This window comes from Amborella trichopoda, chromosome 5 (assembly GCF_054954075.1).
Source record: "Amborella trichopoda isolate Santa Cruz 75 chromosome 5, AtrichopodaSantaCruz75HAP2 v2.0, whole genome shotgun sequence".
Lineage (NCBI taxonomy): Eukaryota > Viridiplantae > Streptophyta > Magnoliopsida > Amborellales > Amborellaceae > Amborella > Amborella trichopoda.
The window spans coordinates 12,704,158-12,731,558 of record NC_142340.1 but is presented as its reverse complement, the minus strand read 5'-3'; the positions used below and the strand labels follow the sequence as shown (position 1 = coordinate 12,731,558).

The 27,401-nt window shown below is 35.6% G+C and overlaps 1 pseudogene across 1 annotated transcript; it reads right to left on the bottom strand.

Moving 5' to 3' along the window:
* Window positions 1-5,452: 5,452 nt before the first annotated feature.
* LOC148781965 (uncharacterized) lies at window positions 5,453-26,571 on the bottom strand (annotated as a pseudogene). The gene is made up of 4 exons (XR_016056009.1): window positions 26,402-26,571; window positions 25,405-25,527; window positions 24,996-25,098; window positions 5,453-5,620 (listed from the first exon to the last, which is right to left on the bottom strand). The product of XR_016056009.1 is annotated as an uncharacterized LOC148781965 (transcript).
* Window positions 26,572-27,401: the final 830 nt, after the last annotated feature.

Genomic DNA, 27,401 nt, shown 5'->3' with positions numbered 1-27,401 from the left:
CACACACAGATCAGATAGAGCCTAAAACTCATAGATCATAATAGACAGATATAAAAAACTCATAGATCATAATAGACAGATAAAAAACTCACTGTTTACAAATACAATAACTGGAGAAGAAACTCCATTCGTAAGGACAGTAAGAGGGAAGGGAAGAAATATTACAATTACACATTTAAAACTACAAAGTAATAGAGGTTACCAACTTTGAGTCGATTATACAAGACTGTTATGAAAACTATCTACTGTATGAGAATTTACAGTAGTAAAGAAAGAGAATTGCAAAGAGGAATAAGAGAGGGGTGACTTAGAGAGGAGTGATGAAGAAGGTCTTCTCGTATGGCTTCCTTGAAATTCGACCTGTGTTGTCTATCTGGGGAAGATGTATTTATAGACGCAGGTTTGAGTAGATGGTTGCCTAGTAGACGGCTCCTGGCATGCTGTCGTTGCTTATCCTTATCTGATCTGGCTAAGATAGATGAATCATACGGCTGGATAAGGTGATAATCGATGGAGGCGACTTGTCGGTTGATAGAGCGTGGCGATTAGGCGTTGTGACCGTCGATGGTGCGGGAGGAGCAATAGTATACTGTGCAAGGGAATATTGTTCACTGTAGTTGAGGTCTCATCAAACACGTGGCAATGGTGCATTATGCAAGGGAATAATATTCACTGTAGTTGGGGTCTCGTCAAACAAAAGGAATCTACTTTGGGTCATATCGAAATAAAGTAAAGAAAAGGAATCTACTTTGAGTCATATCATAATAAAGGATAAGGATGAGATTTTCCAATGGGCCGGGTCGTCAGTTTTCGGGCCTTTGGCTAAATTCTTCGAGGAGAGGATTACCAGATTGAACAGTTTCTTCTGACGTTGTAAGTAATGTCGAAGGGTCAGCAAATATTGCAAAAAGTTGTTTTTCTATTTCTTCTAGTGTAGCATGAGGATGAGCTTGTTTTATCTTTTTCATATAAGAAGAAAATGTATGAAGAGTAACAGTATTATAATCAGTAGTATTATGACAGAACTCCGAGGAAGGAGGAATCCTCTTGAGTAAAAAGGATTGTGGGTCAGTGCTATATATATCCCACCATTTAATTTTTATATTTTTCCCTAAACGGGAAATGTATTCATAAGTATTCGAAGTATTTTCATTAATAGCATACTCCCATTTTGCAATCCATGGGATCTGATAAATGGCCATGAAGTACAAATGGTAGTCTATTTGGTCTGAACAAGTATTATATTCACAGAATTTTTGTTGGAAGGCTTGGAAGGTATCAGGTAGTATTTGGGTGGAGGATCCCCTAATAAAGAACCAATGATGGAACCAACTGGGAAAACTTTCAATTATAGGCATTTTAAACTGGATGTACCAAGAGTGATAATTATTTAGATTTTGGTAAAAGAATATTTTATGTCAGGCTTCAAGATACTCAGCATATCTGTAATATTTGTATTGGTATTATGTATTTAATAATTTTTTTCCCTGAGTGGGGTTATTACCCCAATCTTCATATGTCAACAACTTTTTTATTTGTAGCTTTGAATAAGCATATAAATTGGTGTTGCCTTGGAAAAAGTGGACAATTGAAACTGATCCGGTTTCCATTAAAACAGACTCATACCATTCTCTAGTCTTGATACCATTAAGAGGGCTTAAATGGTTTTGAAGATACAGGGGAGCTAAATTATTTGGGTTGATTTGGACATGTTTATCATCAAGGACTATGTCTACAATAAAAAGTATTGTCAATATACACTGATCTGGAAGAAGAGGGTGATTTATATGGGATTTGGGCTGGAGAAAAAGCAGGACTTTGTGTATTATGCTTTGGACTTTGAATATAATATTCTGGGACATTGGTAGATCGTAGTGGAGATATGGGCTGTAATGGTAAAAAAAGTTGGCTGAGCACAGGGAGCTCAGATGGATGCAAAGGAACTAAGTCCATAAAGGTTTTTTGTTTCGAGTTTTGAGATGTAGTAGTATGCATTTTCTTACTCCTATGAAAAAGTTGCAAACCGTAAGGGAGTGGTTCGTCTGGTGGAAGAGGTAGTAAGGTACGGCCCCCTGCAAAAATTCACGGGTAAGAAAATCAGGCAAAGAGTTAGAGGTACCGTGAAGATGTTCAATAGAAAAGTCAAAAGCAAATAAAATGGCTTGCCAGCGAGCACTAGTTTTAAGAACAACTTCATCTTAGGAAATCTAAAAAAATTATCCATTAAAGAAAGTTGGTCCGAGAGTTGAGGTTAGAAACGCTCAGACACCCAGTCTAAAGATCGTTAAGGCCAAGAGAGCCGCTGAGATCGAAACAAACATAAGAGGTAGTCAAGGAGGATTGTCTAGATAATACTCATCCGCAACCTAATAATGGCAAATTTTATTAGAAATCTTACTGATAAAGCTGTTGGACAAACTAGTAATACTCTAAGAATTAAGAATAAAGAAAAAGTGGTTATAAATGATAATAAAAACCAAATACAAAATTAGAATATACCAAAAGTACCTATATCTAATGTATATAGAAAAGGAACATTCGATTTCAAAATAGGTTATGCTATAAAAACTGTAAAACAGACCTTGTCTGTGACTAGTAATCAGGAAGACTTCCAACTTCTATCAAATAAAATATTACAAGTACATAAAAATAAAAATTATAAATATCTACATATTGGGTTAATACAAATAGCAATTAAACCATTAACAAGGTTAGAACTTAATAATTCTGTTCTTGTATGCCTAAGAGATACAAGACATAATAGGTTTTCTGATTCATTACTTGGAATGGTGGAATCCAGTCTTTGTAGTGGACCAATATATTTTAATTGTTTCCCTAATTATTATGTGTCTTTAACAGATTCTAATATATTAAATGTTTTATCATTAAATCTGAAAACACAAGGATTTGACATGATGCAAGGATCCCAAAATATTGCAATAGTTTATCGTATTTATTATAAAGTTATGACAACCCTATGTCCTAATGTTCTTCAAATAGATACAAGAGGTCAAACTATACTATTCCAAACTAATATAGAAAAATCCAACACTATAGTTCGAAAAACAATATTTTGGTTTGACATAAGATTACCAAAATCATGGTTAATACACAATGATAACCAACTATCACAAATTCCTGTTCAAAACATTCCTGATAAGATTGTTGAACATATTAATGGAAATATCGAAATTCAATTTCCAAATCACCTAAGTCGTTCTTATCATGATGATTCAGTAGTATCGTCACGATATGATAATCCAATAAATGAATCTTTAAACTTAGAACCATCCAGAAAATCTGTCACGACATATGACAGACCACAAAGACCTGCATCTAGAAACAGCCAACATCTTGAACCTCAAATTCAAGGACTAATTACAAACCTCTGAATTAATACAAAAAATACAGTCCCTTGAAACATTAATTGAAAAAGAAATATGTAATGATTTACCTAATGCATTCTGGAATAGGAAACAACATATTATTAGTCTACCTTATGAGCTTGATTTTGATGAAAAGAAAATACCAACAAAGGCTAGACCAATTCAAATGAACAGTGAATTACTACAAACATGCAAAACTGAAATAGATGACTTAATCCAAAAACAACTAATAAGACCTAGTCAATCTCCTTGGAGTTGCTCAGCATTTTATGTAAATTTTTTTTTACAGAAACAACTAATCCAGCATGTTTCACTGTATTAATAAAAGTGTTATTATGTTTAAAATGTTGATCAATAGAGTCAGAGAATATTAAGACCTCATCAATGTAGACTATCATAAATTTATAATAAGGATTGAATGTATCATTCATTATCTTTTGAAATTCAGATGGAGCATTTTTTAGACCAAAAGGCATGACGTTCCATTCAAATTGGCCAAATGGTACATTAAATGCCGTTTTATATTTATCTTCTTCTTTAATTTGTATTTGCCAAAAACCTGATTTCATATCAAATTTAGAAAAGATGACTGCATTGACAAGTCTGTCTAATAAATCTTTTTTATTAAGAATTGGATATCTAATCCATTGTAACACTTTAGCATTATTTGCATAGATCATTATGAGATTCATCTGATGTATCTGACCAAATAAGATTTTCGTCTTGTATGTTTCCTATTAATGACATATCACTACTGGATTGAGAATCTGTATCAGAACTAATAGAGGAATTATATATTTGTACTAGGTCAAATAGATTATTTCTTAAGGATTCATTTAATATAAGAGTTTCGATTTTCTTTTTGACTTTACGTTGGCTTTTATAATGGCCAATTTTACCACATTTATAACAAACAGGTAATTTGTTTTTGCCCTTTTGATTTCTATTTGTAAAGAGCATAGAAAATGTTCCTTTTGTTTAATAAATTTTTTAACAGTATTGATTTCTTTGATTTTAGGTTTATCTAAAAATTCAAATTGGATTGTAGTATTGTTTATTTGTGTTTCTATTTTTGTATGAGTAATTGTCATGGGATAAAGTAAAGTCAGAAAGGGTACACCAAGGATAACAGCTTGACTTAACTCTTTAACCATGATAAAAGGGGTTGGAAAACAATGTCCGTTGCAGATCATAGTATTTGATAATTTATATTTAATATAAAATCTACTACCGTCAGCAGTGTTTAAAATTTGAGTTGTCTTATCAAAATAGTTAATAGGTACTAATCTTTCATTGAGACAGTTTAAATCCGCTCTAGAGTCTATTAAGGCCAAAGATTGGAAGTCATACTCATCATTGACTACGATTTTGACTAATACAAACCATTTTTGAATAATCACTTTATTGAGAAAATTTATATATATATATATATATATGTTTAAAAACTAGGGTGGATTACTAGGTTTTGATGGTAAGGAGGGTAGAAAATCAAAAGTTATTCTTGGCCAAATACAAAATTTACAAAAATTGGGCACCACAAAGCTCGAAACATCCATAATCCCTCCAAAAGGGGCTCCAACCCTTACCTATGCTATGGGGACGTCGGTTTTCAACTTCTGGTGCCAGAACGAGTGATCAGTCGTTACCAAGATGTAGATTAATGCGAGATGACCATTTTCCGCCAAATTTAACGTGAAACATTTCATCCATTTTCTATTTTTCGAGTTTCATGCAATTTTCATAACTACATTTCACTCTATCTTCTGAAGTATCAGATGGATTTCTTTATTCAAATGCCAGAAAATAGAAGGGCTCGCCGTCCCTATCGTTTCGAACGAAAAACTTGCGCGACTGCCCAAATTATGATTTCTTGAATGTTTAAAGATCATAAAATTATGTACAACCACAAAACTAGAGAAAATTCATGATCTTGACTCAGCATATACTAGCATAAATCCCTTCAAGTAAATGTCGCAATGCACCAAGTCTCATGTCTGGGTACTACATGAATGTAGAGATGTCATTGAAATTGTTGAAAAACTTGAGGGAAGAGATGGACCTACTCTTAGAATTAGAATCGCAAAGATCAGGCTTTTACCAAAATTGTAAGAACTCATTAAATTTCTATATACCTCTCCATGGCCATGAAACCTTTCTTAAAGAAAGATGGAGGAGGTCGTTCTCTAACATTCAGCTTCCTCCTGAAATCTCTGAGAAAACGTAGCCCTGTAATCCTGAGAAGTGGGTGGTTAGTTTCTAGCCATTAGATAATGGCACTTTCTCTCTCTAAGAAGCCTTCATTTTTTAGTGATAAGCATTAAATTATAAGAGACAGAAATATTGCACGTTTAAAGGCCCCATGGCCACACACACATACCAACATTGGCCATGAGGGACAGATATATTGAAATATCATAAAGTCTTACTACTTAATGAATTTAACATTTATGTGCATATTTTTATCATGAGCTTTCACGCAGGTGCGTTTATACAACTCATAAAAAAAAATATCCAAAGTCATGTCATGGTTTTTCACGCTAATGTTGTTTTTCCTCTCATGACCAAGACATCAAAAAATATCTCATTTGGGAGTTCCTGACTTAAATATTTCTAAGTCACATCAAAGCTACATGATTTTATAATATTTCTGCACTCAATCCCTTTGTTAAAGGGTCTGCAATCATATCTAAATATGGTAAATAACTTACAGTTATTTCATTCTTTCCAACAATATCATAAATATAATGATAATCAATTTCAATGTGCTTACCCTTGAAACTATAAGCTTCATTTCTAATTGATGAAATAACAGCCTGATTATCACAAAAAATTTTAACAGGTCCGTCGGCTATATCCAGCTTCAAATCATTTATGAAGCGTTTAATCCAGACGGCATAAGTTGTAGCAATGCTACAAACAATATACTCGGTTCTCATAGTTACCGAGCTACACAACCTTGTTTCTTACTAGACCAAAAAACACATCCACCTCCAAAGAGGAATACAATTCTTGAGGTTGATTTTCTATCATCTAGGTCTCCTGCAAAATCTGTATTAGATGACCCAGTAACCTTTAAGTTATCAGCTTGGAAGCACAACTTGTAGTTTTTAGTTTTCTGAATATATCTGAGTATCCTTTTTACAGCTTGCCTATGAGCTATCCTAAGATTACTCTGAAATCTAGTTACAAGACTATATGCAAGACTCAAATCAGGTCTTGTACACAACATGGTATAATTTATGCATCCTACAGCTTGAGCATATGGAATTCTTTCCATTTCAGCTTTGTCACTATCATTTAATGGACACATTTTCTTTGATAATTTCAAGCTTTTACAAACAAGTGTATCTATGGGCTCGCAATTTTCCATCTTAAATCTCTTTAAAACATTTTTTAAATAATTTTCTTGAGATAAACATAGAAGTCTTGAACTATTATCTATTGTTATCTTAATGCCCAATACATATGAGGCTTCTCCCATATCTTTCATCTCAAAATGGGAACTTAGCCATGATTTGGTATGATTAATCATGTCAACATCATTACCGGCTATCAAAATATCATCCACATATAGTGACAATATAACAAAATTGCTCCCACTATTCCAGACATATACACAATGGTCTAACCTATTGGCTATATAACCAATTTCAGTGATTGCATTATGAAAAGTAAAGTACCATTGTCTAGAAGACTGTTTTAGACCATATAAAGATTTCTTAAGTTTATATATTTTATCTTCTTGGCCTTTAATTACATATCCTTCTGGTTGTTTCATGTATAAATCTTCTTTTAATTATCCTTTTAAGAAAGTTATTTTGACATCTATCTGAAATAATTCTAGATCATAATATGCAACTAATGCAATGATGATCCTAATAGATGAAAATTTTGCTACTGGAGAATAAGTTTCTACATAATCTATGCCCTCCCTTTGGGTAAATCCTTTAGCTACCAACCTAGCTTTATATTTATCAATAGATCCATTTGCATTAAGTTGTTTCTTTAGGACCCATTTGCAACCGATGGCTAGTCTATTTTTAGGAAGGTCAACCAACTCCCAGACTTGATTTCTTTTAATAGAATCAAGTTCATCATCCATAGCTTGAGTCCACTCAACTGAGTTATGTGAGCAAATAGCTTCACTGTAGCTACGAGGTTCATCTATTGTATCATCACTCATTGAAGAGTAATTATCTTCATTCATAAATACATAAAATTCTTCTAAAGTCGTAGGTGGGGCTCTAGCTCTTTTAGGCCTATCTGGTATACTTGATTCAATTGAATCATTCTCACCAAACGTAGAGGGAGTCTAAGAAACACGGTCTTCCATACCCTTATCTTTATCAATTTCATGTAAGTCAATAGGCTTATTGACTTTATTTTTATCATCTATATTTTCTTAAAAAAAAAAAAATTCTACTCTGCATGGTAGCTGAGCATCTAAAGTTGCGTATGTTATATATTTTTTTACTGACCATGGACAGCTGAAAATCAGGCGGCTGGCATCTTCTTTCTTCCATTTTTTTGTTGCTAAAAATTAGTGCATATTTTTATTTTTTATTGAATCTTATTATGCACGCGCCAATTCTATTAGAGTAAAGGCTTACATAACAATTGCATGTATTTATTTATTATTATTTTTTTTGTGACCTATAATTTAGGGATTTTCGACATTTTTTATTTGCATAATAATTGTCACTGCATTGCATAATGATCCTATGCTTTGATCTCTTTAAGTTAGAAAATTTCATAATCTTGATTTTGTGAATTTTTCTTGAAAAACTTGAGGGAAGAGATGGACTCACTCTTCGGATTAGGGGCAGTGTCTTAAGACTATCGATCGCAAAGATCAGGCTTTTACCAGAACTGTAAAAACTCTGTAAATTTTTGTATACCTCTCTATGGCCATGAAACCCTTCTTAAAGAGGGATGGAGGAGGTCGTTCTCCAACGTTCGGCTTCTTCTTGAAGTCTCTGAGAAAACGTGACCCCGTAATTCTGGGAAGTGGGTGGTTACTTTCTAGCCGTTAGATAACGACACTTTCTCTCTCTAAAAAGCCTTCTTTTTTTAGTGATAAGCATTAAATTATAAAAGGGAGAAATATTGCACGTTTAAAGGCTCCATGGCCACATATACATACCAACAGAAATATCGATGAGAGGTCTTATGGATTGTAATTTGCATAATGTCAAATTCTATGAATTTCCCTCTAGTTTTTCTCCACCTTCCAAGCGAGTATATCCCTCACGCCATGCATAAAAAATGAAGCTCACGGTGAGGGGAACAACATATCGGAATTTTAGCTCAAGAGAGAAATCATGGCAACAGGTTCGCTCCAAAATGGTTAATATTGTAGATTTTTTGCCAAACCCATATGACCTAACTTGTTAACTTGTAAATGGTATATTATACTACTAAATCTTTAGTAAATGAGAGCAAATAAGGTCTAAATGACACAAGATTTGAAGGCATTGGAAAATGCCTACAAACACTTCTAGTCCACATGCACATAGCACGTTGTTGCACCAAGCCGTACTAGCCTCAACTCCCACACTGGGTAAGTAAAAGCTGAAGGTGCTTTCTCATATTGTTTTGTCGGTCTAAAAACTAACCCATTAAGGAAGGAAAAAGTTTATATAGTGATGAGGCTCTAAACAATCAAATTAGAGCCCACTTCAAAATTTTCATTAGAAGACGTTTTGATACCTAAATATCCTCAAATTGATCATCTCGACATCAAGATACATGGATATGAGAAAAAAATGGATTTCAGGTTTTGGAAATAATACGTCTTGTAACGCATTTTTGGATCGTCAATTTTTTCAAGTTTTTTAGTTTTCATAGATGTACTTGATCTACACTATTTTTGAAAGCTTTAAAGTTTATAATTAAAGATGAAAATATATTTTAAGGCTATCACAAAGATTTTAGTATTAAAACCACAGTGGTCGATAATATTTGAAGGCGCGCTTTATTTTGATTGTTTAGAAGCTTGACTCTATAGAAACCGCGCCCTTAAGGAGAAGCCTGAATCCTGCAGAATAGTTATTGCGTATACACGTGAATACGATCAAATAAAGATTGCAAAGATATAGAATACCTAAACATAAGTGTGTACACACCGAAATGCCTTTATATTTGCAAATGCACGTGAAAGAATATTTGAGGATATCCTCAAAAAAAAATATTATGTTGTTAAACCTCGTGGGTACCACAATACATCAAAATATACTGATATGTCAAGATATTAGGCTCGACAACTTTGGAAGACTTGGAAGACTGGCAAAAATATGATTCTAATTTTAATATTCTTTGGTTTTTTATATTAATATTTTGGGAACCTATTAAACAAGGGTTGAAAGCCCTTACAGTATCATTAAGAGGTCAATAGATTACAAATTACATCAGAGAGGCTTTTAAATTTCAATATCAATGATATACATCCTCAATAAAAATATTGAAAATTTTTCAAATTGCCCCTATTCGGTATTGGAAAGCCTACACAATTAGGGTTCCGTACCCCTGAGATCCCATTTGAATAGGGAGCGAATTCCCGATACATTGGGATCGAGATCATTATTTAACGAGAACACATTCCGTATACCCATGTTCATTAGGATCGTGCTCCTATCGACAATAGGAACGAGATCCCATTTAAGGATGAGTTGTGCCGCCATCTAAGAAAGACCATGTTTCTATTTGGAAAGGATCGAGCTTCATGTACTTTCCCAAAAAAGTTCGAATCCCCTTTTTACTCTTGCCAAGAAACAAATATAGTTTTTGAAATGATAATATTAAATGTTAGATATGCATTAAAAACCTTACGTGAAATGGAAATGGAAATGATGAGCATAAAGGATATCATTAAAAACACTTTTAAGTATTCATGTTCCCCGTGAGCCCGCAAGACCATATTATGTAAAAGTTAAATAAACCAAATGTTTCCTACAATTTTATTCTTTTTATCTTAATCTCTAATAAACAATAAACCTATGTTTATATTTCATTATAAAAGAGCAATTCAGGTTTGTCTTTTATGGCACTAAACAACAATTTACTCCGTCTTTACCCATAGAGTATTTTTAGAAGATAATAGTGTTTTATTAGATAAGGTTTTAATAAAATTTTCCATTTATCGGTACGGATAATGACTCTAGTCAACCTCTTACGTCCTGAACGACCTGAACGGCTCTTCTTGGCCTAAATGATCTTTAATGACTGGGCGACAATGAGTCTTAACACTCGGACTACCGTATAAATGACCAATTTTATTATAATCTTATCTTATAAAAAACTATTATCAGCTAAAAATAGTCTAATAGGAAAGATTTAAGAAACTTTACAGTGGCTCTGATACCAATAGAAGCCAAGATCTTAAACATTTACAAATTGGATTTGTCTAAGCAACATTGAAAACATTGTTGTATAATCTAATAATGATCTAAACAAAGAAGTATAATATAAAAAGATACACCGGATAATGATAAGGGAAATTACAGAAATATCTATTATGATCCAAGTAGTGTAAATATTATTTCGTATTTTAACGCTAAAAATTCATTTAAACTGTATAATACAAATATAGACAAGTTTTATTCAAACTGATTCAGAAAGAGTACATATACAGCAATTCTCACGAGACAGTAATGTTCACAAATTACATACGCAGAAACTTGCGAAGTGTTTCCATTCGTCCGAGCAGAACGAAGGTAACTTATGGAAATTACAATCACACATCTTTACAAATTATGAACAAAGGAAAAGATATTACCTGATAATAGCAAGCAAGATGAGATCAGGTAGGGTAATAGAAAGTAGATGAATCTTCGGAGAGGAAGCCTTAAGGAAAGAAAGGAGTTGGAGCTTCAGAGGAGAGAGAGAGTTCTTCCCAATCTATCTCAAATGAGAGATTCAAGTGGTTTATATAGAGGAGGAAGAGTGCTGAGTTGGCAAGGGATGAGCTGTCTCGTGACATAAAGCAGATTCGTTTTGGATAAAAAGTGAAAAGAGACAGGACGTAAAGAGAATCTTTACAGCTGGCACAGATTCGTTTTGGATAGAAAGAGAAAAGAAAAGAGATAGGACGTAAAGAGACTCTTTACAGCTGAACGAGACTTAAAGTCAAAAGAAAAAGTAAAAAGCATTTTCTATAGTAGCTTTTGTTGGCTATCAGGTACGATGGCATCTTTAATAGTGTTTTCTGTCAGCTACTTTTGTAAGGGAGCATCTACTTTGATTTGACTTTGTACAGTATTTTTGACAGCTAGTTATTTGGGCCTCTGGCTGAACTCGTCTTCCATTTGTTGGGGCTCGGACGGAGACGTTGCATCAGAAGCTTCTTCTTCAATTATTTTTAAAAGCTGATTTTCGAGTTCCTCTTTGGTAGCTCTTGGATTTTGCTTGCGCATTCTTCTGATATCTGCAAACTTATTTGGGTCGAATTCATTGGTATTATTGTTCTGATATTATGTGGGAGGAGGATTTTTTTTGGGTTTATTCGAGTTCGGGTCAATATTAAATATATCCCACCATTTGATAAATATTTTTTTTCCCAATTGAGGAATATATTCAAAATTATTGCTAGTATTCTCAGAGATCCCATATTCCCATTTTAAAATCCAAGGTATCTGATATATTGCCAGGAAATATAGATGGTAATCTATATCATCATCTATTCCATTATATTCTGCGAATTTTGTCTGAGCATTCTTGAAAGCATCAGGTAATATTTGAGTTCCAGAGCCCCATATTAAAAACCAATATCGAAACCAACTTGGAAATCTTTTTAATATAGGCATTTTAAACTGTACATACCAAGTATGAGAATTATTAAGATTTTGATAAACAAAGATTTTATGCCAAGCATCCATATATTCTGTATATTTATAAGATTTGTATTGAAATTCTTGAGTTTGTAGTTTTTTTCCTTGAGTTGGGGTACAGCCCCAATCTTCATAGGAAGACAATTTTTTTATTTGTATTTTAGATTAAGAAATAACCTTAGTAGTAGGGTTAAAAACGTGAACAAGAGATATGGATCCAGTTTCCATGATAACAGCTTCATACCATTCTCGGGTTTTGTTGTCATTCGAAAGATTAAGATGATTTTGAAGGTACAAGGGAACCAATTTATTTGGGTCAATATTAATATGTTTATCATCAATCGTAACATCTATCAGAAAGGCTGTTTCTTCAAAGACTGATTTATTCGAACTAATTGGCTTATTTAAGACAGGCACGGGAGTAAATATTGGGTTTGGAAGTTGGGTGGAATATTCTGGATAATTAAGGGATCTAGCTGGTGATAGAGGTGGATTTATAGATATTGGAGATCCGGGTGATGTCATAGGGATTATATCCATTATTGTCTTTCCTTTTCGTTTATCATTATTAATATTCATATTAAATAACTGTATTGGTAATGGTTCTTCTGGCTTAGGTAGTGGTGGTAGATCTGGACCCCCCTGCAAAAATTCACGGGTCAGAAAATCAGGGAGAGCATTAGCAGAACCGTAAAGATGTTCAATAGAAAAATCAAATGCAGATAGAATAACTTGCCATCGAGCAAATATTTGTTTAGAAACAAGATTTTGAACATCTTTTTGCAAGATATCTTTAACAGATTTACAATTTGTTCTTATAAGGAAAGTAGTATTAAGAATATTACTTTGAAATTTATTCACGCAATGGACTATAGCGAGAATTTCTTTTTTAATTGTCGAATAGTTCTGTTGAGTAGGATTTCATGCTTTTGAAGTATGACGTACTAATTGTTCTTTATTATCAATTCTTTGCTTAAGAATTCCACCTAGACCAAGTTCTGAAGCATCGCATTCCATAATCTTGTAAGCATTAAGATCAGATAAAACTAAACAAGGTAATGTTTTTTATTTACTTTTAAGAATTCTAATGGCATTAGTATGCTGATCCGTCCATTTAGGAGAATTCTTTTTTAATTGTTCATATAATGGTTTGGCTATAATAGCAAAAAATTTAATGAAATTAGCAATATAGTTTAAACAACCTAAGAATCGTTGTAGTTCTACTTTATTTAAGATAATATCAGGAAATTTAGTAGAGAATTCAATAGCTCGATCAATGGGAATAATCGTTCCTTGAAAGATATTATGACCTAAAAATCTAATTTTGGTTTGACATAGAACTATTTTCTTTGCATAAACTACAAGACTTGCATTTTTAACAGTATTAAGGAATATATTTAAATGTTTAAAATGTTGATGTATATCAAAAGAAAAAATAAGGACATTATCGATGTAGACTATCATAAACTTCATGTAAGGGTTAAAAACATCATTCATAAGTTTTTGAAATTTAGATGGTGCATTTTTTAGGCCGAATGACATTACATTCCATTCATATTGGCCGAATGGGACATTGAATGTTGTTTTATATCGATCTTTTTCGTTAATTTGTATTTGCCAATATCCTGATTTAAGGTCAAATTTCGTAAAAATACAAACATTTAAAAGTCTATCTAATAAATCTTTTTTATTAAGAATGAGATATCGAATCCATTTCAAAAATTTATTTAAAGGTTTATAATTAATGACTAATCTTGAAACTCCTTGTTCCTTTTCAGCATTATTTTCTACATAAAATGCGGCACTGCTCCATGGAGATGAGCTTGGCTTGATTAATCCTTTTGCTAAAAGAGACTTTATTTTGTTGTTACATATTTATAACATTATTGAATTCATTTGAATTGGTCGGGCTTTGGTTGGTATGTTAGTTTCAGAAAATCCCTCTTCATATGGAAGTGATACTATATGTTTTTGTCGATTCCAAAAAGCAGTTGGTAGTTCACTACATATTTCTTTTTCAATTTGCTGCTTTATATCTTCAATTTTTGTTTTAATCTCAAGGAGTAATAAATTTTCTTCAACTGTTTTATATATAATAAATTTTTAAAACAAGAAAAAATAACTTTAGGATTCTTTGAATGGCTTAAAACTACGTTACTTTTAAAAGGAATAAAAATCCCAGAATTTCAAAAACTCCACACTCTTGAAAATCAATATCAAACATATATTACAGATCAATAAAAAAATATTAAAAGCATTCATCCCGCTGAAAAAAGTATAAAAATTATAGGAAAAGATAAGAAAGAAGAATTAGAAACCATAGCTACTCCATATAAAACACTTTCTAGCTAACATTATCATAAAATAGAATTATTACCTCATATATTAGAACAAAATAATTATACAAATTTATATTTGCAAACCATAGGAAAACAAACAACTAGAATAGAAAAAATTATCAGACAACCAAAAGAAAAAATAGAAGAAAATAAAAAGGCAATACTATTTAAACCTCCTCCGCAAATTAATAAAGAAAGATTTCAGATGAAAGAAGAACATCCTTCTGAATTAATGCAACAATTAATTAATAAATTAGCAAAACTAGATATCAAAGAAAAAGATAAAGCTAAAAGTAAAGAATCAATAAAAATAACGGAACGAGCAGCTATGATGTTATATGACAAAATTTTTGTGTTATGTTAACGCGTATTCTAAAACACACACATTTGTGAAGGCATCCAATATTTTAATAATTAAAATTTTGATCATTACAGGCACATTTAATGCACATCATAAAAAATAAAGGATATAATATTTTAATAATAAAAATTTATCATTACATGCATTAAATACAAAATTGATCTATCAATTTTTAAAAAATGCATATTTCTATGGACCCGCACGACCATATTATGTAAACGCTAAATAAACCAAATGTTTCCAATAATTTTATTATTTTCGTCTTAATCTCTAATGAAAAATAAATCTATTCTTATATTTCATTACAGAAGAGTAACTCCGGTTTTTCCTTGATCGCACTAAACAACAATTTACTCCATCAGAAGCACAAACGTTTGTGTTGTGTTAACAAGTATTCTAAAACACACGTGAGTAAGAGCATCCAATACTTTAATAATTAAAAATTTGATCATTACATGTGCATTTAATGCAAATCTTAAAAATAAAAAATAAAGGATATAATATTTTAATAATAAAAATTTATCATTACATGCATTAAATGCAAAAGTGATCTATCGGTTTTTTAAAAACATATATTTATGTGAACCCGCACAACCATATTATGTAAAAGCTAAATAAACCAAATGTTTCCAATAATTTTATTCTTTTCGCCTTAATCTCTAATGAACAATAAATTTCTTTTTATATTTCATCATAGAAGAGTAACTCAAGTTTCTCCTTGATGACACTAAACAACAATTTACTCCATCGGTAGCATAAACTTATTGGGTTGTGTTAATACGTATTCTAATACACCTACGTGAGTGAGGGCACCGAGATCTACAATTTAAAAGAACGCAATCCAGGTGAAAGTGGGATCGCGATCCTTGCAATTGTGGGATCAAGCTCCGTTATGAATGTGATCGAGAATCCTATTTACGATCAAGCTCCGTTATGAATGTGATCGAGAATCCTATAAATAGGAGCGAGCTCCCAAAAAAATTGGAACGGGTTCCGGTCGAGATCCCAGCCACAGAGCGCCAGAGCTGGGTTCTAGAGAGGAAGCGCCACCCTAGTTTGGTGCTCCCGGTAACTATGGCCTTAGGTTTAGCAAAGCCTTGCCAATCTTGGAAGAAATCCATTTGGGAGTGGTGCCCAAAGGGCCTGTTGTCTGTTGCTCAAAATATAACCAAGGCTCTAATCTGGTCTTTTAAAGCGTAAGTGGTAGACTCCTTACGTTTGAAAATCCTATGATCCCTTTCAGACAAAATGACCCCCAGGGTGACTCCCACTGAAAGACTCATCAAGCACATTAATCAACTTGAATTTACGGCAAGATACATTGGGGCAAAAACCTTAAAAACTACATATACAAAACCTCCAAAAGAAAAAATAAAAGAACTTTGAAATCCTAGATACTTAATTCCACTCACATTGAATAGCAGAAGTTCTTCCAACTCAAGTAAAACACATTACAACTCTTGAAACAATTGCTTTACACCGAACAAGTTACATTAGAAAATGATCTCAATACATGCTACCAAGATATGATATATGAGTGAACAATACTAAATTGGCATGGGAAGCCGAGTTACAAGATTCTCGAAATGCCAGGGTGACTTCCTCGGTCTTAATTACAACCCTTGATACAACACTCTCCGATAGCGCAAGATGTAGGGGCATAGAAAAAAATCGAAGCATCCATCTAATATGTATAGTACCAGACAATGATGCAAGGTGCTCAAACAAATGTACTCAAAAGAAGGCCCTATGGGCGAATCACGTCTGGGCGAAAGGAATATAGAGAGCAATGTGGGAGAAAAGCGAGCACGCTAGCCAGGCATTAAAGATTTAAAATTATGGTAGCCATAAGAAATCTAGTATAAGATAGGCTTTAAGAGAGTACTTCTATGAGGCAAATAGCAACACCATAACTCACTGTTATGGTGTAGGGCTCACTCCCTATCTTTCAAGACCTGCACGAAACTCAAGACCTGGATCAAAGAATGGGAGTAGGGCTTACTGCTTTTGTTGTTTTGACAGCAAGCTTTTGATGCCAAAAGGGAGGAAGTGTCACGCCATAAGCAATGACGAAGGTAGCTTCTCGGGTTGCATGGGGTAGTCACTTCACAATGGCACTATTCTCTTCTTTAGGCTATTATACACTCTTTTGGCTCAAAGCACTAAAGCAAATGAAAATGGGTAGGACGTACCTCCCCTGGAGTTCTCAATCTCACATAAATAAGGGGTCTAAGTGTTATAGAGAGGTTTAGGGTTAGTGAGCTTTTGTAAGTGGTTCAAGTGTAGATTTAAAGGTAGATTAAGTTTTAGCCCTTACCTGTGTAGGTTTTGATCCTAGTCTTGCTTATTACCATCCATGACTATCATAGGATGGGTGAGATAAATTCACCATTACCACTAATTTCCCAAAATGCCCTCCAATTATCCCTTCGTAATCATTTTATTATTTAAACCCCTCAATTTTGGATGCACATTTTATCACCATTCATTTTCTAAAATTTGAACTTGACTATTCATTTGAAACACATCATAAGTGGGGTGTCCCACTCTCTCTCCTCTCTCATCCTCTTTAAAATTTAGAAATCTCCCTCTAAGCAAAAATGTCATTTTCACTTGAACACTTCTTACACATTGTGTCGTAAGATATCTCACACTAATGAGGTTGTCATATGTTGTAATACTAAACCTATAGAAACTCAACGCACACATAAAAACTTTGACCCTCAAATTTCATTGGTTGAAATTTCCATAATGTCAATAATATTAAGAACGTTAATTTCCTCATTCACACATGTGCGCATATGCACATTTGCCAAAAACCCTAATTTCAATATTGCACATAACCACAACATGTGATCTTACCAAACAAGGGCCGACGTGCAACGGAGACAGTCCACATCACCTCCATGTGGCAGTGACATGGCATCTTGTTGGGCACACATGTGCTATGGCGACACACATTGGGCACTTGTGTACAGACTCCACATGTGTGGGGTGTCCTTAGGTGGAATTTTGTGTTGACAATTTTTCGAAGCCATTTTTACTCAAATAAAAAAATATATAAAAATTCATAAAAATTATCATAAATCATTTCTAATTATGTTCCATCAAAATAACTTGGTTTGGCATCCAAGAAAAATCCAGATAGGGAAATTAGGATCCTTAATTGGGTTGTATATACTCTCCACTGGGCTAGCTTTGGAACCCTAGGCCATTTCTCATGTTTACTCAACAAACCAATGTCCCACAGTCTTAAGAAGAAACACATGCTTGATTTATCAAAGTTGACCCAATAGATGGTCTGGTTTTTGGATGTTCAGTAGATTATAAGTACACCCCTAAGGACATGCAGTCTTGTGGATGAGGGGGTCCCTCTTTTTGCACATGTGCATAGCTCTGATTAAGAGGATCTACTTTATCTAAGTGGCTTTCTACTAGCGACTATCCTATGCACATGTTGTGAGCAAACTGAATTGTTAGGATTTTAGGCACATATCAACTCAAAGCCAAGTCAACTCACATACAGCTGCTTCTCTCACGTTTGCGCAATCAAATCGGATTCTCCGATCCTATCTCTTATGCCCTGGCTCACACACTCATGAGGCATTCTCATACCTACCCTGAATAAATCCTCAAACCTCTCGGTTCTAGATAAAGCCCTCTAAACTTGCCTCATGACTCAGGGTATTTCGACTTTTCGGCTCCTAGTTTGCTAGAATCTTGTAAGTGCAACATTCCGGTTCACTCCCACTGCAACCAATAACTATCATTGAATGGCGGAGTCAAGGGCTTGTAAGGCCACAACTCCAAAATGCAGCACGTCCCCCCAAAAGTCCATGCCATGTCATAATGGAGGAAGAGGTGTTCATTGGTTTCTTATGCTGATTTACACATGGCGAGTCTATTGGAGGCCGTCAAGCACCAATTTTGTAGCTGGTCCACAGTGACGCCCTTTAGGATATGGCATCCAACTGAAGACATGGATCTTGGGAGGAATGGAAGTGAGCCAAGTTCTGTTAGAAAGGGAATGGGGGGAGAGGTGAAAGAATGGAGGCTGTTGAAGCTTCTAGTAGAATGATGACACCATAAATTCACCTGAGATGGCTGGCATCCAAATTAGCTTATTGTCTCCTGTAGCGAGTAGAAAGGTAGTTTGCAAGAGGAAGGAAAGGGACATGAATTTCAGACAGTTCACAATCTGAAAGGGGCCATCTGAAATTTGGGCTCCAAATCCTCACATTGTCCAAGACTTCAAATTGGTCAGCTACAGCAGCTTGTCGTTCCAGGGCCAAGATGAAAAAGTCATCGTACCAATCTTGTAGGTTGGATTTCCTTATCCAAAGGTCAGTCCAGAATCTTACTCTATTGCCTTCCCTTGCCCTGAACCGAATGTTATCACTAAAAAGGTGGTAGCTCGTCAGAAGGCTAAACCTCTAGGTAGAGGACCGCCAATTGGCAGTACCTCTAGGTAGTCAGGCTGATTCCTTACGATATTGGTGATTGATGACCTCTTGCCCCAGTTGGTTTTCTTGGGTAGCAAAGTGCGACCACCACTTACCAAAGAGGGCCAAATTACATCGTCTTAGGCTATGTGGAGCCTGGCTAATGAAAAAGCCACATCAGGCAGACTGGGAAATTTGAGAGAGTTGCCTTAATAAGGGTGAGTCTACCCACAATTGAGAGGAACCTACTTTTCCAAACCACAAGTTTGTGGTCAAATTTTTCAATAATGGGGTCCCATTGCTGTATTTTTTGTTTCCTGATGCAAAGGGGCAAGCCCGGGTATTTGGAGGGTAGATGTTTAACTCCGCACCCCAAACGACTAGCAAGGTCATGGGCTACCTGTGCCTTTGCTGGAACTCCCATCATTCTCAATTACCCAAAAAATTGAGAGAGAGGGAGAGGGAGAGGGAGAGATAATGTCGACTAGCAACTAATCCTATTCTCATGACCTGTTTCCATCTCCATCAAATAAGGGACAGGTTGATCAATAGCATTAATTTGTCTTTCATACAAGACAGACAAATAGATAGCATATTTATATACTTAGTCATCCCCAAAAGCAACATAATTACACTGCAAAAAGTCAATCATATGAACTGATGCTCCATGTTCCCGTATATATTGAGATTCAAGCAGACCGTGGTCAAGTGCATTTTTCTAATTGCTCATGACTGTCTTTATATGTTATGCTTGAAGGGTGTTCAAACAAACTGTTCATATATACCGTTAAAAGTGTTTCTCTATATTGAAGCTCCATGACTCTAACATCCTATTGCTTCTCACCCCAAGATCGATCATCATGTACATCATCAAGTTCAGTGTATAGCAAAATACAAGCTCAAACTAGCCATGATATGAAGATTTCAAGCAAATGATTGTCAACAAAAATATTTGTTTGTCTTTGATGCCTCTAGCCATCGAGAAACCCTAAATACTCTTTTAATAGGAAACAAAATCATCATCATCATCTGAGCCTTATCCCAACTACTTGGGGTTTGCTAGACGAATCTTGTTCCGCCATTTTGCTCTATTAAGGGGGTCATACCTTCAATTAGACCATAAGTCACTACTTCCATGCATGTCCTTTTGGGCCTTCCCTTGCCCTTTTAGAGCATTCTACTAGAACCAAATCGCCCCTCCTAACCAATGATGTACTAGGTCTACAATGCACATGACCCGCCCACCTAAGTTAGAGCCACCCCTAAGTTCCCTCGTATGTATTCATTCGGAAATCTATCCTTTAATGTCTTGCTACCCATACATCTCAACATCCTCATCTAAGCTACACTCATCATATGGCTATATTGTTTCTTGACTGCCCAACATTTTGTCCCATAAAGCATCGCTGGTCTTACAGTAGTCCTATAAAACTTCTCCTTTAGTTTCATTGGTATGCGGCAATCACATAAAACTTTGGAAGCACATCTCCACTTCGCCCACCCAACTCTTTGCACAACATCTTCCTTAATCTCTCCATTCACTTGGATTATCGACTAAAGAACTAAAATACTCTTAAATAGAAAACAAGAATGGCGATGAGTTTAATCGATATAAAGGAATGAAATGAGAAGCCCCTTTGTCTTAGGCTCTAAACTCTAAAGCTCCTAAAGAAAAATTAGGTCTAATAAAAAATGGACTAGCCTTGGAATTCAAGCCTGAATTCCCTCCAGAGGGGCAGGGAGGGGGGGGGGGGGGGAGTGTGTGTGAGGGGGAAGCAAGAAAGGGAATATAGAGAGGGGCTGATAGTAGAGAGAAGGGAGAGAGTTGAAGGTGAAGTGGATTGGCAAGACAAGAGGATGGACTAGGCGAAAAGAAGGGAGAGAAAAGAGATACAGGAGAGACGAAAACTTGAGAAGGGATCAGATGAAAAGGAGGGAGAGAAAGGGGAGAGAGGAGAGACGAAAACCAGAGAACAGAGGAGAGAGAGAGAGGGAGATAGAGAGATAGAGAGACTTTCTGGGTATTTAACTCGTTACTCAAGAATGCATCAAAATCATCCAATTGGACAATAAAGATTTTGTTATCAGATCAGTAAGCCATGTGAAACAACCTGGTCTTCGGTTGTCCAAGTAACTTGGTATGAAGACTTGGTTGTCTGCCCTGCAGCATATTTCAATCTAGGCTGTTGGCTTGAACTGTTGTGGCATTCAGGCAATCAATTGATTGACTCATCTCTATGTCGGTGCCAAAAGCTACATCCTTGACTTTGATTGCCGTGTTGGCGATGAGGGGCTCACAGGACATGGGATTACAAGTGGGATGGCTGGAACCATCAACTATGGCCAGCTGTATCAAATCAGTGATGCCTGCATTAGGGATGTTAATAAGAAGGCTAGTGGTAGCGAATGATATATGGTTGTTGATTGGAAGGATGTCTGAATGACCTTGAGTCGTTGATTGTCTCCAGCTGTAGTCCCACCTATGGAATCCAGAGCCAGCTGGCCTCAAGATGGCAAATGTGCCGCCTTGGACAGATTTAGGTTGCAGGGGCCATGGCTGGGATCAAGTCCATGCATGACAACTATTGGATGACTTACCATCTAGAGATCTTATGTGCCATCTGGATCATCCATGTGGTGATACTGATCATGCACAAGCTCAGCCACTTTTAGGCAATATTTTGTTGAGTGACATCTAAGATTGATTTAAACCATTCACTTGGATTCCGCCTGAGGAAGATGGTGGGAAATTTTGAAAGTTAACTTAAAATACCAGCAGAGTGTGATTGTCCTGCACATTTTAGATATGAACATGGAGAGGTTGATCAATGGCTAAGGATTGGTGAGGCCGCAAATGGGGGCAAAAATGGGTCAATGACAGCACTGGTAGTACAATTGTAGTTGTTGAGTTTACAGGGAGTGCATATGGTGGTAGATATGGTGGCGAATCATTTTGGGACAGAAACACATAACTGGACCAGGCTAGAATTTGTAGCATCAAGGGGGAGAGGTTTTTGATGTCGATGTACCTCCACCATCCTATGAAAGATTTATGAGATGGACGGCAGACAGTTTGCTTTGCCATTTGCCAACGAGTACCAATTGTCTACAATGACATAGGAGTCCATACCTTGGGTGGTTGAAATTGCCATTTCAACCGTCTATGGGGATTTGCTGCGATGGGCGGTGGTCAATTCCCCATGATGTTGTGTAAGGAGAAGTTGATTAAGGACATTTGTAAAAGTTGATGACGAGGGAAAGAGGTGGGGAGGTAAGCACGACCTCCAGAAGTGGGAGGTTCAGAAAAGTTGATGATGAGGGAGAGAGGTGCGGAGATAAGCACAACCTCCAAAAGTGGGAGGTTCAGACAGTGGACAATGGACACTGGACAATGGTGATTTGGAGGAAGATGGGCTCCCACTAGTAGACAAATTCGATTCAAATTTGAAGTTTAATTGGCAAGAGATGCTGGCTCCATTGAATTTGAATTTGGACTTGCAAGGGAATAAACCTATGGTGGGGATAACTGGGATGAATTGCAGCATTTGGGGCCGATATTTTCCTGCAGAGATGGACAAGAGGTTCCATGTGGCAAGTTTTTATGGATTGGGATTCAGTGGAGACCACCTGTTACACATCCATCATTAATCTTTCGACCAGAAAAGCTAACGTCAAAATTTTGTTTCCTGAAATTTAATCATCAATTGCATCTGGGAACTACAGTTTGCCAACTGTCCTTTCACCATGCAATATCTCTTTCGAGAAGTTTGGTCCCTATCTGTGTGCACCCAACTTTCATGCCCCCTCCAATGGTGACTCTATTCCACGTTCCATCCAAAGGGCTCCCTCCCTCTCTGGAATTCATGGTTAATGTGCAGCAAATAGGACTTTTGGACCACTGGAATAATCATTGTTTCTGGGATGAGTTCTAGTCTACCCATATCAATGAGCTCTACTAGCATTTCTGGAAAAGGAATTCCGGCTAATCTTAGAAAAACCTGCAGAGATTTCCAATCTGTCAAAAACTTTCTAGATGCCAAGCATGTACTGGTATTCCTTTGACCTTAATGGAAATTTTCCTCCTCTTTAAGGCATCTAGCACAGACCTCCAAGGGGCAGGATATTTTTAAAACCTGTGAAGTTGAAATCTGAGCTACTGGCTAGCCATTCAGTTGGGAAGGAGAATAAAATACCAACCACTGGCACTGGTCAGCAGTATAGTTCAAAGGAATCCACTTTAGTTTACCCCACTTTGTAATGCCTTTGAATGCAGAGGGGGCAGGGTTGGAGTGGGGCAGGGGTTGTCTCGTAGTGGTTTATTACAGTGGGGGATGAGTAAGAAGATGGCAGGTGGGATGGAGGGAGGGCAGGGGATGTTCTCGTGGTGGTTTATTATGGTGGGGGGAATAGTAAGAAGATGGTGGTGGTTTGACCAATTGTATGAGATTCAGACTTATTGGTATAACTTGTAGGATGCAGGGATCATTTGGTGTTGTGGTGTATGATGATTTCCTCACACAAGTAGGTCCACAAGAGTTAAAAACCAAAATATTGTTTGATGTGATATCCAGAGGTCTGGGATCTGTGATACTGGGAATGGGATGGGAATGATGGAATAAGAACTTGAGTCAACATTCCTTGGGGTTTTGTTTAGTCTAATAGGTGACTCTAGTTCTCATATAGCTGGGTTAGGAGTTGGACAAGGTATTCTTTTGAAAACTCTGAGGTATGTTTTCGGAGAGGCTCCAGAATGGGTTCTCCATTTCCACCGACATTTAAGTGATAGCTATGGAGTATGGTTGGCTATAATAGGGACGGGCAAGAATCACGCAGGTGTCATGGGGTTCCAGTGGAGGGGTCATGCTGCTTTGGGGGGAATCAAGCATCTCAGAGCTACACCTTATGATCGTAGTAATATTCCTTTGAATTTGTTGTTCTTCATAGATTGGACCGATGTGTTCTCAATCCTAACCTTTTATTTCTTTTGAGGGGGTAAATGACCCTTAATTCCAACCTACTAAGCGGTGTCTTATATGCTCGTCTAGTGATATTAACTTGGTAATATCATAGCTCTGCATGATATTCTGCTGGAATCGAAAAGCATGAATATGAACAGGATTATTGTCATATCATTTGTATAATTCATGCAATCATTGTTTGGAGTGTGGTGTTTCATTGCCAAGTAGTTCTTTATCACCCATTCAACCTAAGAGCTCTACGAAGGCAGCATCTCAAGTCTGTGTATTAGGTACTAAATGTTAACAGCATCACATCTCTGAAGCCTAAAGGGAACATCCCAAACTGGGATTCAAACAGGTTCAAAGGCTATAACTTGTCAGGTCAGAAGCAGAAAAGTTAACTAGTTCACAATCCATTATTCAATGAAGAAAGATGACTCCTTGTTACAGAAAGCATAGCAAACATGTGATCAACATCCCCCAGTAAGTAGATGTTATAAGGACAACACAAATGCAAGAATATAAGCAGATAAAACATCAAGATATGGGTTAGTGATTAGGGTATAAGGCCCACAGCACAGTGGCATTGGGTTTAAATCCTAGCTTGATGCAGATAAAATGGCCCATTTTTTAACCAATCAAGAAAACAAAAGAAGGTATCGGTTTAGGAGATGTAATACATACATTAGCCATAGCCATGGCTTCATCCTCGCCGACTCCCTGTTGTTTCAACTAAAGCACACGCCAACCAAACACTCGAGCTGGAGGGGGATCAAATCCACTAAATCTGTAGAGGATTGAGAACACAGTCAATGCTTTCCACAAAGTAAGCATATGTAAATGTCAAAGTAGAACTAAAGTAACACTTGATATGCAATAATCTCAGTCAAATTTGTGATACCCATAAAAGTAATACCAAGTTGGCATTTATAAACATGAGAAATTCTCAGACTCAATTGGTATAAAATTCGTTTTAAGCATGTGCGTGTCAATGTACACCTTGTGTTAATACTCAAGACTAAACTAAGATCATAAATGATAACCAAACTATTATAAATATGAAACTGATCTACAAAAAGAGGAAAAGGAGTACCTATTAGCTTCGTCATATAGAGCTTCAGGGTACATCTGATTGAATTTCTTCACGTAAACATCCTCAGGGAGAGTAATTTTCTCATATTTATCATTGGTACGAGGAAACGTCACAGGTGGAGCCCTACGTGGTGCAATCAAGTGTGAACACACCCAGCCAATTTAACCCAAAAACAAAAACACACAAATAGTATCACCACAATTAAGTAGTAAATGGGTAACATTTATTTGTTTATCTACTTTACATGCACCATTGGCGCCCAAGAATAAATGCACTAACAAACTTCGTACTGACACATGTTGCATTAACATCAAACAATAAAATCAACAATCTTTATACCCCCCCTTTCCAGCAAATGCCAAGGGGGTAACAACACTAGTAGGAAATTCATGAAATATAGAAGAACATATGAGTAATGAGGAATTGATGATGGAATTGATCAAATATTTGCACACTTGGATATGATAGATGACACTCAATGACTAATTATGCAATGTATTAGCAAACTAAGACAAGGGCACTATCCTTAACTTTTATTGTACGAACGTAGTGAGGCCTACTATCAAAAGATTTGGGAGAATCATTAGTTTCTTCTTGTCAATCTCTCAAACAGGTATTGGGACAACTTGGGTAGAGAGCTTGTGCAAGGGCACCAGACTAAAACGATTTTATCCAACTGGAATAATTTATGGAGGCTTAAAACCCACAGTAAGTTGTGTGTTTGATTCTTCTCCAACTCAATAACTCCCATAAAAAATTTCATATAGTCTTTCTATTTTTCAAGAGAACAGAAACATGTAGTGAAGAAATATAGGGCAATTGGTAATGCTTGACCTTCAAGAAATGGCAAATTCATTACTATCCAAGTCAATTCTATGCTTCGAATTTGAAGAAAGGAAACTAAATCGATTGGAAATCAGGTTTTACATTTTTTTTAAGGATAATTTCGTTAGAAAATGGAGAGAGAGAGAGAGAGAGAGAGAGAGAGAGAGCTGACTCTTCCATGGCTTCGAGCCAGAGAGGTTTGCCCTTGGCAAGGCCCTTCACAAGCTTCTTGGTTTTGGTGAAGAGGTCGCCCCTCATGAACGACATTTTCCCCACTAAACTGTACTATTTTGAAACAGTAATCTGTTTCGGGCTGAACGCCCCGATTTTATGCTCTCTTAATAATTCAACACAGCCTCGGAAGCTGTTTAACCGTCCTAATCGGTGAACCGGCTAACTCAATCATTCTAAGGGGAAATTTCGATCAAAAAAAGTGTTAAAAAATAAAATCTATTAAAATATAAAAAATGATTAAAATAATACACATTCAAATGAAATTGAAAATTAATAAAAAATAGATTTTTGAATTAAAGTGAGTATTATTGACCAAAACAATTTTAATTTTTACCTTAATATAAAAAATATTAAAAATATATTACAAACCAAATTTTTTATTTTTGAGAATTTATATTTATTTTTTTGAATTTTTTTTTTAAATACCGATTGATCACCAAAACTACTCAAAACCGGAATCCGTCACTGACCGGTTGCGATTTAACCGGGCGGTTAGATCCTCTAGTTTTACCAACAGTAAACATGAAAATCTTGAAAAAAGATGATTTAGATAAATTGTTGCAAGATGTACTATTTTTCAGAAGAGTAATGATACTATGAGACCGTCCTACACCCATATGAGTAAGATTTTAAAAGATCACCATTAAATTTTGACACATATCTCTAGAAAACTCATTCACCCAAGTCTCACATCCATGTCATAAATTTTTTAAAGGCTTGTTTTTAAAATTTAATAGTAATCATTTAGGTTCTACTCACATAGGTGTAGGAGGGTCTTATAATGTCATTTCTCTTTTGGAGAATCATAATATTTATTTTCTTACATATTTATCATACATCTCAATGTCGAGATGATCAATTAGAGAGCTTTTCAACATCAAGCAACATTTTTCAATCGATTTATATGATCAATTAGAAGATTTTTTAACATTAAAATA